The sequence below is a fragment of the Hippoglossus hippoglossus genome, chromosome 17 (genome assembly GCF_009819705.1).
Source record: "Hippoglossus hippoglossus isolate fHipHip1 chromosome 17, fHipHip1.pri, whole genome shotgun sequence".
Taxonomy (NCBI): Eukaryota; Metazoa; Chordata; class Actinopteri; order Pleuronectiformes; family Pleuronectidae; genus Hippoglossus; species Hippoglossus hippoglossus.
This window is the reverse complement of record NC_047167.1, coordinates 6,142,566-6,161,900: the sequence shown is the minus strand read 5'-3', so window position 1 is coordinate 6,161,900 and position 19,335 is coordinate 6,142,566. Positions and strand designations below refer to the sequence as shown.

The window sequence follows — 19,335 nt, the reverse complement described above, 5'->3', positions numbered from 1 at the left end:
GCTGTGATCTACTTGAGAAGGCTTTTTGATGAATGGCCAATTAGAAGCAGCCTCCTCGTGCCTGGTGGCTGACTGATCTCTTTTTAATGGCACTCCTGTTACTTTGATAAAATAGAAAATGAATCATCGATACGCTGGCCCCCGAGGAACACAGAGAAAAGAAATTAATTGTAATTGGGTCTGTAGCAGCACTTTGGGGTCGAGGTTGAGCGTATTTACGTTAGGAGTGTGTGTGAGCACTTTTGTGGTAAATCCGGACAGCCCCAGTCTTACTCTGATGCACATGGCTGCTTTTCCAATACATTATATATAATTCACTGCTTATACTGTATATGTGCATTGTCTACACTGATCTACTAAAAGCACAGTATATGTGTTTGGCAGCTCAGCTGTGTGTACTCGCAGCGATTGAGTTGTCACAGATTTTTTGCGTTGTTTGTTGCTATTAAATAGCGTTTCAATTAGACCTGGCAAGTTTCCCTTCCGAAAAATCATACTTAAACTGAGCTGCTGTGTTTTTGATGCTTTAATCAAAACAAAAAAAATCTAATTTTACAAGCATAATCAATGCTACAGAAATGAAAGGACAAGAGGGAAAACAGCCTTAAGCATTCAAAGGAATACAACTCTTTTCTTCTTCCTTTGCCAGTTCCTTTAGGAGATGGCCAAGACAGTTGACCATGACACCCCCTCTCTGGCGACGGAGGGGGGTCGTTTGAACTGAAGCTGTGAAAACACACCGTATAACAATTTGAGCAAGCAGCTAGCCTCTTCAACCAAAGAGCCCACCAGGAGCTTTTTGGACCACCCAATGAGCAGCAAAGATATCTGCTATATACGCCTTGTGATTTTTTGCTACAGTGTTTCCCGTGGTCTCAGCTGCTGGAGATTTCTTCGGTTACCTAAGCAAACAGAAGAGGTTCTGGTTCAGGTTCACATGAGGTGATTAGTGCTGTCAAAATGTCACTGCATTCCCTGCAGATGTTATAATTCACTGCATTAAACTGTGGGAATGTTTCTTTTGTTCCTACCCGCCAGCACATACACTATGAGTCCTGGGACTCTCAGGATTCTGTGTACTGTCCCCCTCCTTTTCTCGCCTCTATCGCTCAATGTGACACGGCTTCTAGCTGAAATTGCGGAACAGGCCGTAGACTTTTCGTCACAATGCCTGCGTGCTCGGCAGGTTGGCACTTGTGGGGGAGGGAACAGAGGAAATCTTATTTTGTGGATTTAGACCTCATAAACATCATTATCATCTCCGTGACCTTGAGTTGCCGTGCCGTTCAGCGGCGACCCCAATTTTGTCAGGGAACCTTGAATGGTGATGCGCACAATCTCCCCGTGCCCATGGGGAAATCGAGTCAACTAAAAGGATTTTTTAAAGAGTATGTGGCCTGTCTCCATGTTTGTCATGTGTGTCTGCGGGGGTGTGTGCATGCATGTACGTGCGCTGACTCAGGAATCTTTCTCACCTGCTGCTGGGAACCGTCAGCATCTCTAAACAAAGTTTTCTGACTGTGCCTCTGCCAGTTTTAGACGGTGTAGAACATTAGTGTAACAACCCCCGCTCTTAGAATACAGATTTGTTCTTGAGTGCTCGCCAAATGGCCTCTATATTTTATGAGCCTTCTCTCTACTAACATACCGTCTTGAGACTAATTATCATGGTCGCACTCAAACACAAAGCTCGTTTATTATTGCATTGACATTACATTTGTTTTGGCTCGGCCTACATGGCAGGGACGTCACAGTGCTACGATGCAGGAAACATGTTTTGAGCTTGACGGAGCATGCTTTGGATGGAGAATGTGTTTCTTATTGCGTCGTACACAATGTTAGGCGGAAAGGTTGTTTGTTCTTTACAGTCTTGTCACTCGTCTCTCTTCAAGTGGACTGTAATTTTTCTTTCCCCCTGTTTTGTACGTGCACGGCTGCTGCACGCCAGGCGAGCTGCTCACTGGGGAGTCAAGCTCGATTCTTGGGAAGCAGTTTTCTGTTCCTAGTCCTGGCCTAGAAATGCCTTGATTCTTTTCATTATCATAATACAATACCCTCCCTGCCCACCCCCCAGCATATTGTATCTGTACAATGATTCCAGCTATTTTTATACATGCTGCAAGAAGATTAATGAAAGCCTGAATAATGTTGGTCTGATAAATGGAATAGATTCATGAAAAAGAAGTTTAAAAATTATAGATTTTTGTTTGTATTATTTCTTTTAGATTGAATAGTTATTATTCTTCAAATTAGTTTTGCGGAAAGCATTCAAACCCAATGTTGCAAAATGAAACACAGACTATCACAATGTTTAGGGATACATAACTGATCCTATTATCAAATAGCAATCGGTATTTTGTCAATCTAACAAATCTGCAATGATTCATTTAACAGGCCAACTTTTTTTCTGCCCAGGGTCAGGAAGGAAAATTCCAGGCTGGTTGCCAATCCATCGCATGGCTGTTCAATAGAGGCAGGGTTCAAATTATGATACTTTCAGTGGAGCCTCTGAAAATTTGGTTTTGGTTCAAATGCAGGGCATAAAAAAAGGCACTGTCAGGAAAACTAAAACCAAGAACACAAATCAATAAATGCAGAACAGCTTTGTTTAATATCGCTTCACACCTACATTTATAGCCCCTACTCTGCCATGGTGGACCGCCACAGGTATTTTCACTTCATTGGCTAAATCGAGCCGGTTCCTCTCAGACTCGAGACAGATTGAATCAACCACCTCCCCAGCCTGATTCCAGGCTTCAGTCACAGGCAATCACAGCCTGCTTCTCAGATTTGTTCAGAAAATAGATCAGGTGTTGTCTGCAGCAGAGTTTTTTCAGCAAGTTGGAGAAACAGTTGACAAATTTGGTAAGAACAAGGACTACATGTCCCTATGTAGCAAGGTAGCTACAAAGATATGTAAATCTACCTACTAAATTCCACAATCGTCTGTCAGTCTTTCTGTACGAGTAACCCGTGAACAAGCAAATGTGAACGTTAATAACGGAAATATTGTTTTTCTTCAGGAAAAACATTGACTCAAAAATCTTAATTGCAGATAAACCAGGTAGGATGAACACAAAGTTTTCTAGCTTGCCTCTGTTTGAGGAGGATTCACTAATGACAAGGAATAATTCTGGAGCATCAACACAGGACAAGAGAACAGTCCATAAAAAACAGTCAGGTTTACAAAGGGCACTACACTAGTAATTAAAAAAAAACTGTTATGCACTACTGAAGTTAGCATGATAATCAGCTAGCCCAGGCCTGTCCCGTTATATGATAACACTTTGTATCTGAAGAAGAAATAGTGAGTCACTGTATCATCCAGTCGTCTTAGTTCAACATGAGAATATGAAGAAGTCGTGCTACCAGGCAGAAGAAAGCCAGAATACTGAAGTGCTTTGTGGGGACAGGAATGCGCCAGAAGAACATAGAGCTGTTTTATCCCGACTGTGTAGGAGCAACAGAATTCTCCTGACCTTTTCAATCCAAGGAGCACATTTAAGCTAGTTTTTACACAGTATGTATTGTCAGAAAAAAATCATTTGAAGTTGTTGTTTAAATTAAATTAGAGTTCCTCTTTCTGGATTGTAATTAAAGAAGAGGTCCTAATTAAATATTTGTATTATTACATATTGAAAGACTTGCATTCATTTGTTTTCGAGGAGAACTTGGCTTTACTGCAGCTCCCGTTGCTTTAATATGGTGAATTATACATCATTTAATAGCCCACAGCAAACACAAATTCCACTTTCCTGCCACTGGAACAGATTGCCACACAGCTACTTGACATATCTCCTTATCTTCATGTAAATAAATCATAGATGTATCCAAACAAAGTAATTACCGCGTTATCTCATGTTTGATGACTGAGGTGTTTGCTCACCTGTTGCCGGTGGTTGTTCGTGTGGTGCTGTTCACTGCGACACTATCCACTCTGCCTTCTGTCCAAGTGTTTGTCATCTATTATCACAGGCTGTTATGATGACTATGCCGCTGACGTTCAGCTGACTCCCACAAATTGGTTCAAATGTTTTATGGCTACGAGTGTCTGGAAACTTTACAGATTCAATTTCTTTTCTCGATTGGGCAATCGAAACACCAGCAAACGCCTAATGATTGTTTTCTCTGCAAAAATACGACTCACTGGATGCACCCTCAACACACGGATTCGGTGATTCACAAGTATCAGCTCTGCTCTTCCACTGCTTGTCATGTGCTTTAATGTGTTTTGAGTGTGTCGGGCTGACATGTTTTCAATTGTGGAACCATTCCTGGTTTGTCCCAACAACACACACGCACTCTAACATATTCCTATTGTTCTGCTTTTGTCACCCTTTCTTTGCATGCGTCTGCACAGATACGCTGTGACACGCAATATGGAAAATGTCAGCAAAGATAAAAGAACGCATGCGAACAGATTCTCCTTCAATCTGTAGGTTCACACACACACACACACACACACGCACCCAACCCCCCAACCCCCAATTTCTTCCACACGTACTTGCAGAAGGAACAGCTGGAGATAGAGCTAATGTGTAGGGAGTGCGTGTGCAGGTTCTGGTGTGACACATCTGGGTAAAGCGATGCGAGGTGGTCGTGACAGATATGGGCTGAGTGAGAGCCTGTTCCTGTTGTGCTCTGTCATGCTGAGGTTTCCACATGCCTGCCTTCCACTTGATGCTCGCTGTTATGTTACCTGATGCTACTGTGTGCGCGCGTGTGTGTGTTGATACCGGCTCTTTAAAGTGCAAGTTGTCCGTGCAACGTGGCCTCGGAAATGTGCATGAGTGTGTGTAACAGTTGCCATGAAAGATGAGGCATGAGATTAAAAGGACACAACACAAGGACGGGAGAATAGAAACAGAGGTGGGAGCCGCTTTATGTCAATGTGCAAAGTGGACAACACGTTCAGTAGATGAATGAGAGCCTCAGTGACAGCAGTGCATCGGTATGTGACCATGGAGACGATATCAAGGCCTCAGCAAACAACAACAATTTCCATTTTCCCTTAAATTCCAATTTCTCTGTTTCTTTCCATGTGTTTCAAGGTTAGCCCACAAGTTATGCTTAGAGTATGTGTCAAAATTGGACATGTTTTGATTGGGTGTGTCTGTTTGTGCATGTGTGTGTAGGTGTGTGCATGGGCTCCCAGTGGGGATTGTATTTCGGTCGGTCAAGCCTGAAAGACAACAGCCCACCGTGCTAGTCACATCTATTATTGAGGGGATTGGAAATTGATCGTCTCAAACGGTGAATGTTACTCCGGCTTCCTGAGCACCACTGTTTCCTCTTTCTCCTCTCTCCGTCGCTGTCCTCCCCCACGTCATTTGTTCCCCATCCATCCCCTCTCACCGTCAGACTCCCCGCTGCCCTTGTTTTCAATGATCGTGTTACTTTTACCTTCTGTCCTCTCCGTCATGCCTCATCCTCCATGCCTGCCCCACTTCCTCCACAGCTATCTCTCCCCTCTTGGAAAGTTCTTAGAGACTCCTTTTTTAAAAGTCAAATTTTAGATGTTGACATCCACACTGTCTCAGTTTTTCAATTGCTGGCATTATGTGACTTGTTTTCTGGCAAGATCTTTCTTTTGTTGAGGTTGTTGTTCCTCAGTGTATCAACACACCCAAATCCTCTTCCCCCTCAGTCTTTCACGCTCCCCCCTGCCTCCCTGCGCTCTCTCCTCATCTCCCCCTTCTCTCCTCATCATCTCGAAAATCACGACTACAGATCACCTTTGATCACTCTCCCTTGGAACTCTTCATCGCAGAAAGTCAAGTGTTTTATCTTTGTTGTGTGACAATTCAACTCTGGAAAAGACCTCATGCTGCCTGCCAACACGGCTGTTTGTGCCCGCATGTGCGGCAGCGACGAAGAAAGGCTAATTTGAGCTCAATTCATCATCCCAAGATTGCCCTGCATTTATTGATAATTGCTTTTTTCCGTTAAAAGGGATGGTGTTTAAACCGTCACTCCTGTAAACATGAGAGATGCAGCTGTTGCCGCAATTAACTTCTCACTTTCCCTAATGAAAGGATTAATCCGCCAGCAAATCTCTCGGCTTCCTTTCAAATGCCAAGCCTCCATTCAGCTCGCTACCAGTGGAAGAAAGGTGGCCCGTGTCGAACAAAATGGGACTATCTATAACCAGAGCCAAAAGTCGCATTCATCAGCCCAGGCTGGTGTCATATCATCAGGGTCCTTTTAATGCAACCGAACAAGAGAGACCCTTAACCAACTGCTGTTTGATGATTTCCTGAGCGAAGCCTCCGCTAAGTGTCTGTTTTTACAGCCAAGCCTCTCTGCAGCGCCACATCCGCCACCCCGCGTTTTCCTCCCTCTCGATCCCTATCTCTGCGCTCAGCCCCCCGAAAACACGCCACTGCCTCTTGTCAGAATGGTTCAGAATGGACGACAGAGAGAGCTTTACTTTCCACAGACAGTTGAACGCAGAAAGTGAATAGCTGTCTCCTGTTGGAATAAGATGTGTCTGGGCAGCCAGTGCTGAATGACAGCCTGTTGAGAACTGAGCAGAGCTTAGGATAAATCTTTAAAGCCATTGATTGGCTTTATTGATCAGGGTTTTTTTTTGCCCTTTGCAACACGGGGACAGGGGGACAGGTATGGAGATGACCAGATAGATCAAATCCATGGCAAATGCCAATCATCCTTACTTTTCTGGTCTGGCTTGGTCATCGATCAGACAGAGCAAGTGCTCTTTATTTACTGTCAACATTTACTCAAGCTTGGTTTTTAGATGTTAGTTTAGATAGTCCGTCTATCTCGACTTGGCTAGAGTCCATTTTCATGTTGGCTTTTCACAAATGAATCGAATGCTTTCAACATGAAGTTTTAAGGACTGAAAACACTAGTATGAGTTCAGAAAAGGCTTTAAAATTGTGATGTATTTGTTGACTGACAGCTGCTTCCTACTATGGCATATAGACTGTATAAAGATGGACGATACGTCTCCTCTTCCTCCCACTATGTAGAAATGAAGCCAAAATATCATCATCATTAGGACCCAGAGTCTGCGCCGTGGGGGGATGAAACCACGCTAGTGAGGTCCTGTGAATGCACATGTATTCTTACAGGTATATAACACAACATTGCGGATACATTTGCTGCTGCAGATTCCATCACCACCCCACCCTCCTCCTTATGTGCTATATCTCGATATTTTTTATTTAACTGAGAATTAATGTACATATAAGTGTTCGGTAAGGGGGAATTAGCTGATCTTGCAGAATCCCCATTGCTCCTCTGATTCTTTGAGTGCCCCTTGAAAGAGGTGAGTATTTTCTGGCAAATCTAGCATTTCTATAAATGGCCAACTCTGGAGTAGGCTTGTCTGACTGCACTGCTTGTTTATGTAACAAAGAGTATAATAACATGCATTGAATAAATCTTTTCTGATGGAACAAAAGCTTGAAGTAATTGTTGGCATTATTATTCAAGAATGCCATTCAACCATTAATAATGACAAACGGGATCAAATAGAGTCAAAAAGGCATCTTTTACCATTTTAATATAGTCACAGTATAAATGTGGACACAACCACAACACACCCAATTTTTTTTATTTTCAGTTTCGTATTGTTAAAGGGAAAGTTTGCACATCTGCATCATGCACATATTACAATTGTAACCAGATGATCATGACATTTTGATGATGATAAATATATACGCAGCATAAAACAGATGGCTTATAAAATCACTATTTTGACGGTTTGCACCTAAGAGATGGATTTATCAGAAGTTTAGCTTTTGAATTCATGCAAACGTGTTCTCACATCTTCAGCAAACAATCCACTTGGAAGCAAATCTTTGATCCAGCATCCTTCTTGGGCTCCTCCCTAAAAGTTTGATGCGTCAATGCATCCGTCAAGATGCCGAGAAGACTCACAAAATATGAGTCACTTTATCTTTTTTTCACAGTACACAGAGCAGAGCAGCAGCATCAGTGTGGCAGCCTATACACTTTATAACCTAGTCTTGTCTTAAAATGACCAAATCACAAAGCTAACTGTGATGAAGGTCGAGCCAGTGACGGAAATGGAAGGCAGAGCAACGGCGACAGCGCCAAGCAGGGTACGCCAACTCATTCCTGTCCAGCGTGCCGGTGCTTTTAGCCTTTCTGTCCGGCTGTCAGCGCTGACAGCAGAGAGACACTGGGCAGAGCGGCAGAATTTCATAACTGTGCTCTGTGGCGAACTTATACTTTCTCTGACTGTGTGGAAATGGGATGTGAAGCCATCAATATCACCCGTGGCAACAGATTTTTTTTTACCAGCGAGTTTATATGAAAAAGAAACAAGGAACATATAGTCAAATGTTTCTATATGACAGCCAAATCTGATTTGATAAAACATTTTCTTTGTTGAAAAAACTAGATATGTGAAATTGACCCTGATCTGGTGATTTATCCCAGTGGAATGGGATTGACGGACTTCACACCAGCTTAGTGAACCCAAAGCAATCATGCATCTGTGTGCGTGGAAACTGCACCACACACGTTAGGTATGAACAAACCCTCAAAGATCTTGTTCATAAGTTTTATATGAGTCAGTTTTAAAAGGTGTTTAACCTCGTCCTGCTAAAATTACCTCTCTGAACTCGTTTATGTGTCTTCACCCAACTCCATATCCTTGGTTATTAGTGTATTGATTGTTTGTGAAAGCTCTGGCTAAAACAACCTTTATTGGTCAGACCTCAAATCATTGGTGTTAAGTGGCTGCTCTCTTGTGTAAGTAATTGTCTTTATGGCGATGGCAATTTGAATTCATTATTCCGTCTCGTTTGTTTTTCTATTTTAAGATCTGTATTTTTCCTAGTTTCCATTCAATTTGCATACATCAGTGAAACAGTCTGTGTCGTTTACCGCGGTACGCGTTACAGGTTACAACTCTGAGGCTGATTATCTACAAAGGCAGCCGCAGTGAAGAGGACTTTTATCTAAGACTAACACTGAGTTTTTATTTATGCATTTCTGTGGGTTTGTGTCTCGCGGACGGTTTGTTCTGCTCGGGCTAAATTATGTGATATTTTAAAGGAGGATTAGGAATCAGTCGCTGTGCAGATTCATAAACAGCCATTGTCTTGATCCTCGCCTTGCAGACCTCTTTATCTTTGTCATTATTAGTGTCTCTGTATCGCTACCTATTTCTCCCACAATCCCCCCCATTATAATCTCAATTTAGAGCTCCTTCGACCACAGCAGTAGCCAACTCATTTTTAAAGCCTCAGATTACACAACTGCCTCTCTCCGTATCTTAACCTCTTCATCTCGCACTCTCTAGCTCTCTCCTCACTAATCCAAGTATCTTATCTCTCAGCTTTGACTGTCTCCCAACTGTCCACCTAATTCTTTCTCTCTCTCCCTCCGTCTGTCTCCCTGACTGCCCCTCCTCCCGCTTCTTCCTTGACTTTGCCTTTGTGCTCTCCACATCACAACTCCTTCTCATATTTAGGGCCTCAGATTGAGTTTATTAGTATGACAGGCGATCATCAGCAGAAGCTACAAAGCATAATGGGCGCGAGCACGCACCCACGTGCACTCCAGCATCCGCGGTTCAGCAGAAAGTCATGCTGGCAGTGGGTGAACACACACACACACACACACACACACACACACACACACACACACACACACACACACACACACACACACACACACACACACACACACACTCTCTTTCACAGCTGAATGAGCATTCACTCCTTGCGTGTGCTGCGCTCGCTGTCTGTTAAGAAAGAGAGAAAGGAGAAAAAAGAGGCTGGCTCAGACCTCAGCAGAAATAAACTAATGAGTGTCTGATTAATTCATTAGCCTGAAACTTTATTGCTTGGCTGCTGGAGTCATAGCTGTTTACTTTTTTTATTATAGTACAACCCACCATGTACACACTCTCCTCTTGACTTTCTCTCTCTTGCTTGCTTTTCCGGTTCTTTTTCTCCACAGCCTGAGAAATAATAGCAGAAATGATGATATTTTGGGTGTGTGTGTGTGCTCTTTGGCTCTAGTTTGTTCCCATCTTCATCAAATCCTTTGTCCTACCAATAATCTCAGATCTGTCGTCTCCACTGGCTGACTGCTACGGAGGCAAAGACTATTCAAAAGTCGTATTTTGCAGAGCACGAGTCAAATGGCGACATATTCCCTCATGGCCCTTGGGAAATTCCGATTGATCTACTTGCTGATTGTTGATTAGCTGCTGAGTTCTTTCTTTAGTCATATATGAGAAAAACAAAGCACTTTTCCAAGCACGCTGGTTTGCCAAGGAGGTTGAGGAGCGAGATGAAAGTGCGACTGGCTGTCAGACAAGCTTTTCATTGCGAGGTTAGCTAAGTTGGCGCTCAAGAAAAGAGTAGAGCACCGATTTAAAGAGTCAAAATACGGAGGAGGAGAGAGAGATGGGATGAGAGGAGGGCAAGATGAAAAAAGAAAAAGAGAGCTGTGCTAAGTGAGAACCCTAACCTGTGGGGAGTGATAAGAGTTGGCAGATGGATAGAGTGATAAATAGACAGATGGGTAGTTAGATAGATGGAGGGGCCTGGTTTGCCGAGATGGAGCGGTCGGGAGAGATGATGGGCAGATGGGGTGCAGAGATACGGTCGAAGTCAGGCAAAACTTTCTCCCCGCGCAAGTGCTTTCGGGTTTGTTTCGACCGTCAGTCGGCCTTCTCTCTTGTCTTCCTCCGTCACTTACCCCTGCCACCTACTTTTCCTCCTCCCCTCTCCCCTTTCTCTCTCCCACTGTCTTTCGTCTCCGCCACCACTGCACTCACGGGATATTTTTAATAGAATTAGGCCGCTCTTGTTATCAGTGGAGCGGGTAGCCACAGAGTGAGGCGAGATTGAAACAGCGATTTCCAATTTAAGATTGTGTCACACACATCTCCCTGCGCCCAGATAGCATCAACGAATCACCGCCACCATCTCGCTCACTCACTTTGTCCCTCTTTTGCCTCCCTCTCTCCCCTCTCTTTCAGACATCTCTCACCGGATATTTTAGCCGCGGCCTGGCCTCCCGAACATGCAAGACTAACAGCTAAATGCATACATGCTCCCTCTCTGTCGCTCCGAATTCACTGGCTTCTCTTGACAGTTTATCTCCTTGTCTCTTTCACTCTCATCTGGGGGCACGTACAGAACACATCTCTCTTTCTCCTCCCGAGCGCTCAATTCACTTAGTACCTCCAAAAGTAGCTCCCGCTTTTCCCTCTTTTTTCTCTCGCTTTTTTTTTTTTTACACTCAGTGTTCGTGTCTTTCCCACTCCTCCCACACTTGTTCATTCCTCGTACCTCCACCTCTCCGTTCACTTTTTTCTCCACTGCCGTTATTTTTCATCTCTCCGCCCACACTGGCTCCACTTCCTCTGCCTGCCTTCACCAATTTCTGCCTCCCTTTCTCTTTTCATCTCGTCCGGTGTCACTCTCTCTATCCCCCGTGAATACTTCTCCTCCCTTCATCCTTCATCCTCTTGCTCCCTCTTCTCATCCTCTCTTCCCTGCTGCCTCAAGGCGTTGGATCCCTTTGACATGTCTTGTCAGGTCTTTGGATTTCTGTCTTACCTCTGGAGATATATAGTGTGTATTCAAGCATTACAGTCCTCGTTGCTCGTGGCCGAGTGTAAGCTGGCACTATTGCATTGTGTCTATGTTTGTGGGCATGTTTGGTAGTTTGTCAGGTCCTTCACTGGTTCCCATGGCCAGAGGGTCTTGTCTTTTCACCACGACGCCACAACTCCACATTTTGAAGTAACGCAACAGAAGCGCTGCCTTAACACGCACCCCTCTTTAATATCCTCTTCCATTAGCCAAAGCCAGCCAAGCAACCTTGATTCTCCCACTCCATTTTTTGAAGTTTATTCTTCTTCATGCCAGCATTTCTCTCATCACAATAACTGCCAAATCCACGATGTGTGAACGTTTCCCATCACACAATATCTCAACATCTATATGGAGATGCAAAATTTGACTAGTGCTCGCCAGTCTTTGACCCCTCCGAGAAGAAGTCAGTCTCTCTGTGCTCCACCTCCTCCTTCTTCTCCATCACAAATTGGATATAAACTTGTAAATCTTTCTGGACTTTTTCTGTTGTTGTGCTGAGGCTGGTAGTCATGGGAAGCACAGAATAAAAATGGAAAACAAGGACCAGTCTTAGGTTCTGCGCTGTCAAACAATCTTATACATAAAAGAACAGATCAATGAAGCATTGTATAGGCTTTTTGAATTATTCAAGTTTTCAGTATATAGGTCAATAGTTCAAAGAAACAGTGGCAAGCTACAAACATCGAAAGTGCAAGCATGAGCACACTGTGTACACCCACATGCTAGGATGTACATGTGCACATGCAGGTATGGAAACCATGAAAGTGAACTCCTTTCATTTGCTTAGTTACACTTTACACAGCTTGTGTTGAAGGCACTTTCATTGTCTCTAAAGCTTATCTCTGGATAATAAGAGTCGGAAACGGTATTTTAATGTCAGCTGTGATACGCCCACATGCACCTGCACATATGCCTCCCATGGGTCACAGTATGGCAGACGACTCGTAATATGATGTTTTCTGCATTTAGATTTCACTGCTGAGCTGGTTCAAATTTTAAGGGTGGAGCAAACACTTTGAGATGAAAACATGTTTTGCTTAATTGCATTTGGATATCCACTGACTATAGTACCTTTTTACCCTAAAGATTGCTGGAGGCATTTAATCAACGAGAGGGAGAGTTGAGAAACTGCAAGACAGAACTCTGCCCCCCCCCTTTGAAACTACTTTTTAAAATGAGTTTATATTTGTGACTACATTTGTGTCTGCTTGTATGTACCTGTATTACATACATACAAATACCTTTTTAGTATTTTTACACATTCAGTTTTTCAGTAATTTATAGGAGTTCATTAACAAGTGAACTCAGACATAAAGAAACAAAGCTTTTTTTTTTTTTAAATTAACTCATTAGCAAAATTTGTTGTTGTTGTTTACATTGGACTTATATAGATGTATCAGCCAGAAATGGTGGCTCTACAGTGATGTTGTGTTGACACAATATTTCAGCTACACATGGTGCATATAATACCTGACAGAAATTCCAGATGACTTTGCCTTGTAGCTAACACGGAGGATAACATTACATTTCATTTAGCTGACGCTTTTTTTGCAAAGCGACTTACATAAGTGCATTCAAGCATGAGGGTACAAACCCAGAACAACAAGAATCAAGAAAGTACAATTTTCTTCAAGAAAGCCAAACTACAAATGCTATATGTAAGTGCCATTTAAGTGCTGCTATTTTCTTTTAAATTCAACCAATTTACCTTTGGAACAGATCCAGATAAAAATGCAGATCCATTTTTTTTTTAACATGCCGTTTGTATCTTCTCAGTCTGAAGGAGATCTTTTAGCACATAGCTTTGCATAATGACTTAAGTTGTAGCTTACCCTCTCATCTTGCACTTTGCCCTTGAACTATTCTTTTCAGCATAAATTTCCATTTTCATGTTACTGAGTTATCTTGAAGATTATTTGGATTTGCAATCCCTTGGCAGGTTACAACACAAGTTACGACACCAAACAAACAGGATAGAACACCTTAATATGATCATCTACACACATACACACTCATATACTGAAGTGAGCTGTTCAACTATGGATGATGAGCTTATGGGAGTGATTTCATTACACCAGTCGTTTGTCCTCTGATATCTTATCCTCCACCTCTCCTTCTCTCTCTCCTCTTTCCCCCCTCCCACCACGACAATCCATTTCCCTCTGAAAGTGACACTTTAAAAGGTTGATAGCTCTCTAGCCAAGTCTCAGAGCCTTAGATCGATGCCTGGCGGAGAACAGCGTTGTTGTGCCGCGTGCGTCTCATGTCTCCAGACTTGGGAGTTGAAGTCGACACACCAGGTGAAGATTCTTTTTGATTTATTCCTACTACATGATTGCTGCGTCCCCGTAGATGGAAAATGGACGAGCAGTGACTTTTTGGGCTTTTTTCTGCCTGAAACCAGTCGGGGCCATGTTGTTTTTGTGGAAGACAGACAGGTCAGTGGGGACAGATAAAAGGATAAACGTGCGCTGACAGGAAAAAGCTAAAAGACTCACAAGTCTCATAAGAATTTATATAGCTACAGAAATATAGTTTGTTAATTGCAACAATTCATTTGTACAGTTGTAGTTAAAAAGAGGACAACACTTGTATTTGCTTCGCTTTAGTCAGAGAACTTCATCCGACTCTCTTCTTTCTCCTGCTGTTTCTTATTGCAACAGAACTCTTCCCTGAAACGTTATTTTGCAATCAGAGTGCTCATTCTGGTTCCTATAATTACTCTACCTCCTCTGCTCAGCTCACTGCTCCTGAACAAAGTTGCGGTGAAAATGGGAGCCATTTTCATCATGACAATGGCTTCTGAAGTGCGCAGCTGATTGTAAGGAGCTGGAGATGGGGAAGACATGCCGCGGATCCTTGCTGTGCTCAGTCTGAGGGCTGTGCATCTCTAACCAACCCTGTGGTTACCAGTGATCTATCCCTACCACCTGGCTGCGGTTCAGCCCCCGCTGAGCCCCCCCCAGAGGAAGAGAACCTCCAGCCCGGCTCTGCTGCTCCCCCTTCCCAAAAGCAGCGAGGGCTTGGCCCCCATATGCAGCCAGCCTGGCCTTCGGGGAGCTGAGAGCCGTGTTGCATGGATGGATAACTATCCAGCTACCTCGAGGTGCAGAGAGTGACATGGGAGAGGGGTAACAAAGCCCCCTGGAGCTATGGAAAAGGGAGTGTAGCCAGAGCACGCAGCCAAGCCTATTTTCACACCAGCTCCATACATCTCAGGCCTGTCAGACAAACAAACCATGGAATCGGGGACAAGAAGTAGGGAGAGAATCCAAAAAAAACCCAAACACATTTCCCCATTGAAGACACAAAGTCCCCATCTTTATTCTCACACACACACATGTAGAGTATCACCAACAGTGTAACGTGGCAGAGCCGAGATCATTTGTGTTAAGTGTATAAATATTCATCAGTCAGTGAGCAGCAGCACTGTGGAGGAGAAGCAGTAAGAGATCTCAGAGGAGAAACTCAGATTTCCTTTTTATATCCTCTGCTGTGAAACTGGATATTATTGTGTCAGAACATTTGCTCCTCTGCAGTTGAAAATGTCATCCCTGATACTATAGGTTAAATCTATAACCACCTCTTGCCATGAGGACTGTTCCTCGTGGACTTTGAGAGACCAAACTGGGGACTTTCTGAAGCCCCCTCTCTGTGCTGTTTCCCACAGGGCTGCGCGGGCAAAACGCAGGCTTTCGGTCTGCTTTCACACAGCTCGAATGATGCTCCACCTCCTGTCGGTGAGCCCCTGCAGGCGCTGGATTGCAACCCAGCGTGGCGGGCCTTGGGGCCTCTTCTTCTCTTCTCCTTCCCCTGAGCGCGCTTCCCTCGTATCTCTCCATCTCCCCAAGTCTTTATCGCGAAAACACAGCACACTACATTTTAATCGTGCCCCCGAATAGAAGACACTTTTCCAATTAATGGAACTGCCGTCGTAATGCACTGTGACTCCGTGTAGCCGCAATGCGCAATCGGCCCAATAAAGCCACCACCGCCGCTTGATGTATTACCACCTCACAAGTTTTGAATGTGAACAAGATGGTTTTTGAAATGGAGAAATCTGTGGTGAATGAAAGCCTATTGGTAAAGTGGGGAGAGTGAATGAGTAATGCTCCGGTGAAGCTGCTGAGTGGCCAACAGTGGGTGTCTGTGGTTGTACTGGGCAGCTCATGGACATGAATATATGGAATTGTATGAATGTGAAGCAGGGTATTACTAAAAAGCAGCATGCTCGCTCAGCAAAAAGCTGCCCCGGATAAATAACAAAGGGTCATAAACTGTTGTCATCACTCCAGATTGTGTCAAAATAAAATCAGAATGTATTGATAGGTCATTCGGTCACGCGGCAGACAGCCACTGTTATCCTCCCCTGCAGCGATATAGTTATTTACAACAAGTGAATGACTTTAAAGACAGTTTTGAGCTTCTGAGTTCCTGTGTTTATGGAGAAACTCTCCTTCACCGTAAACTGTGAAAGGGATTTTTGCAATAAATGGAGGCATTGCCTTGGTATCGGTGCTTTGTTTCAGGGATATATTTCCCAGTGTTTATTTATAACTCTGGGTTCATTCCAGCACAGACAGGGACCTATCGCTTATCCCAGAGACACAGCCCACAAACACAGAGGGAGACGTAGTGTTGTGTGTCGGTGCGTGTGTGTGTAAGTATATTTGGGCGAGAAGACTCCCTGAGTCATTTGTACTTGAGTGCAAATCCATGTGTGCACTGTTTTAAAGAGGGACATTCAATTTAATCCGCTTGTGTATGCATGCGCACACCCAGAAGAGCACAACATTCAGATGGCAGACAGTTTCGTTCTGTGGCTCTTTATGCAACTTCCCAGCTTGCCTCCTCGTGGCTTCATATATTAACTTGCCCTCACACTCCATCAATCAGATTGACACCAATCAGCGTGAGGCTGCTGCGCGGAACATGTTTATGAAACGAAAGAATTTTCTATTGCCTCACCAGTCTCAGAATTATGTTGAGCATTTAATACCTGGCTCTCCTTGAAGACGCACTCCTCCGAACGGAATTAGGAGGGAAATGGCTTCTCTGCCGCGCTGACAGGGAAGGCTGAACGGTCGTATTAACCAGAGGTAATTGAATGTAGAAGTAACAGTGCACAGTTCAGGGATTAACCCTTGCACCTGTGCTCTCTCAACTAAGGTGCGGTTAAAAAGGGATGGTGAAGTGCGGCTGCAGTGCGGCTGCCCCCCCTCCACGAGAATAAGTTGTTGTGCTGGTCTGGAAATATTTAGAGTTTGGGACCCGGGAGACCACTACAGTTCAACTCAGTTCACTGCTATTTATCATGAGTGACAGGTTGGGTGTGAAAAAAACTGAACACCTTCCTGCGTGAGCAATGGAGCTGTCTCATTACCCACAGTTAGGAAGCCAACTGGGTGCATACCCGAGCTCTTTACTGAAAAAGACAGAGACGAGCAGCGGCAATTCATCCTGTTTTCTTTTCAGCATATTTCACTCTTGTGGGAGGATTTTACTATCGTAGAAAGCAGGGTGGAGATGTGGAAGTAATAAAGAAGTGCAGTTGTAGGATTTAATCTTGCCTTATCCCTGATGATCCAGCAGTTTGTGCAGCAGTCTTCACTTGGATCCTTCTTTTACAACCATTCTTTTATTATGACAATGAATCTGACATGGAAAAGCAGAAATAACCTTATCATGCTAAGGTCAGGATCTTTTCAGCATTTCAATCTCCTTTTCTTTGTCTGCAAGTGAAATTGTCCCTCTCTTGTTGTGTGTGAGTGTGTGTGTGTTAGCTTTACGTCTTTGAGAGTTCTGCACGGGCGTTTACTCACCCCCTCCACGGCTTACACCGGCTTTCTGTCGATCTTTAAGACGACGAAACCTTCACTGAGCAGGAGTTCAGCCAATTCCTGGTCATCATTTAGCCTTAATCAAGGTTCTCAAGTGTTTTATGCCATGGGAAAACTGTTGTTGGCAACTATAAAAACAAAATAGATGCCGCCCTGTTTCTTTTCCCCCAGTTCTTTTATGGGAACAGCACCTACAGCACAAGTGACCAAAATGAGGATGAAAGAGCGGGAGAAAGAAGAGAAGTCAGAGGAGAGGAGAAATCGTGCGAGCGCAGAGAAGAACTGGAGCGCAGACAATCTGAGCACAAGCAGGGTATATTTGAGAATGAGCGCAGGGTTTTCAATGAGAGCATTACAAAATCTTAATGTAAAATCAATATGTCCTGCTCTCAAACTTAAAGACCGCAATCTCATATAAAGACAGGGAAAAAAAACATCTACTTTCCGCACCTGAATGGCAGAGTGTTGCCCTCGGAAGGTCGTATAGGGAGACGCATGTCGTCCTGATGGAGATGTCCATACCTTTAGCACAGGGGGTTGGTTTTAAGATGAGACAGGCCAGGATCATGTGAGCTGCGGTTAAGCAGAAAAAGAGGAGAATATACACACTGCACTAAAGGCAAAGGAAAGGTACGAGAGTCCACATTTACCCACTGAGATGCTGCGTAAATATTTGAGGTGACAAGGATGAAAACTGACGGCAAGGAGAGGGAAGAGAGAGCGGAGGTGGTACTGTGAATGAGAACAGAAATAAGAGAGTAATCTAATTGCTCCAAAGGGAATTTATCTTAACACAAGTGGGTTCAACAACACACATGGCAAAATCAACAAGACGAGAAAATGGCAGCAGGGAGAGAGTAGAAAGGAGCCAGGAAGTGGATGGAGGCGGCGCAGGGCGGGACGAGATAAAGAGAGACAAAGTAAGAGAGACAGATAGTAAGAGGACTAGTGTGTCTCCATTTCCACGGAACCACAAACCCAGCTATTTTCCACCAGTTACATTCATGTCAGTGTGTGTCCTGGATTCAAAATGCAACAACAGCCTTGAGGGGCCTTCATTCTCCTGCTACACACTCTACATCTCTGCCTGCCTGCCACTCCAGCAATCTCCACACACACGCACGCACATGTACACACGTACACACACACTTACGTACACTTGCATTCACGCACACACACACATATCCACCCACATGCGCAGACGCTGTGCATGCACATATCACACTCACGCATAATAATCTCATCACTCCCTCTAGCTTTGTCTCTTTTTTTCACCCACACACACTCACTCACACACCCACCTACCAACCAGCCAAACACATAACTACCCAGCATCCTCTCTTACACACACACACACACACACACACACACACACACACACACACACACACACACACACACACACACACACACACTAATTTCCGCTGTCACTCCCCTCCACTGTCTTCCAAAAACATTTCTCTCATTCTCCACTCCTCAGGCTCCTCATCCATCCATCCATCCACCCCCTACTTGTTTCATTCTGTCCGCACGCAAACACACACACACACACACACCCTTGTCCATTAGAGTGTGCACCGCAGTGCGTGTGTGCCCCCCATCCCCTCAGATGGTAATAATAAAGCCAGTGATTGCCAGAGATGGAGATGAGGAATGGTGCCTATTGATGATCGTGCCTGTGACAGCCTGGCAGCAAGCTAGACGGAGGGCTCTCATTATTAGTGGTAACAATAACAGCAACACTCAGGCCCTAATTGAATGAAAAAGGCCGCTGGCTGCCAGTCTCCCACTCAGGAGCAGTGTGGGAGAGTTGGAAATAAATAAAAAGGACGGACGGGGTGGGAGTGATGGCAAGGTAGCGAGGAATAAAGTGAAGAAAAAGA

At 44.2% G+C, this 19,335-nt stretch overlaps 1 protein-coding gene across 3 annotated transcripts in view; it reads left to right on the top strand.

The window, feature by feature from the left end:
- Positions 1-19,335, top strand: part of LOC117778903 — a 148,586-nt gene that overhangs the window by 8,544 nt on the left and 120,707 nt on the right. The window contains exon 1 of one of the 3 annotated variants that reach the window (XM_034614795.1): positions 13,794-13,912. The exons of the other annotated variants lie outside the window; for them this stretch is intronic. The gene's annotated coding sequence lies outside the window, so the exon portion shown is untranslated. Of the gene's footprint in view, positions 1-13,793; positions 13,913-19,335 lie in introns of those variants that run through there. 3 annotated transcript variants of the gene reach the window in all.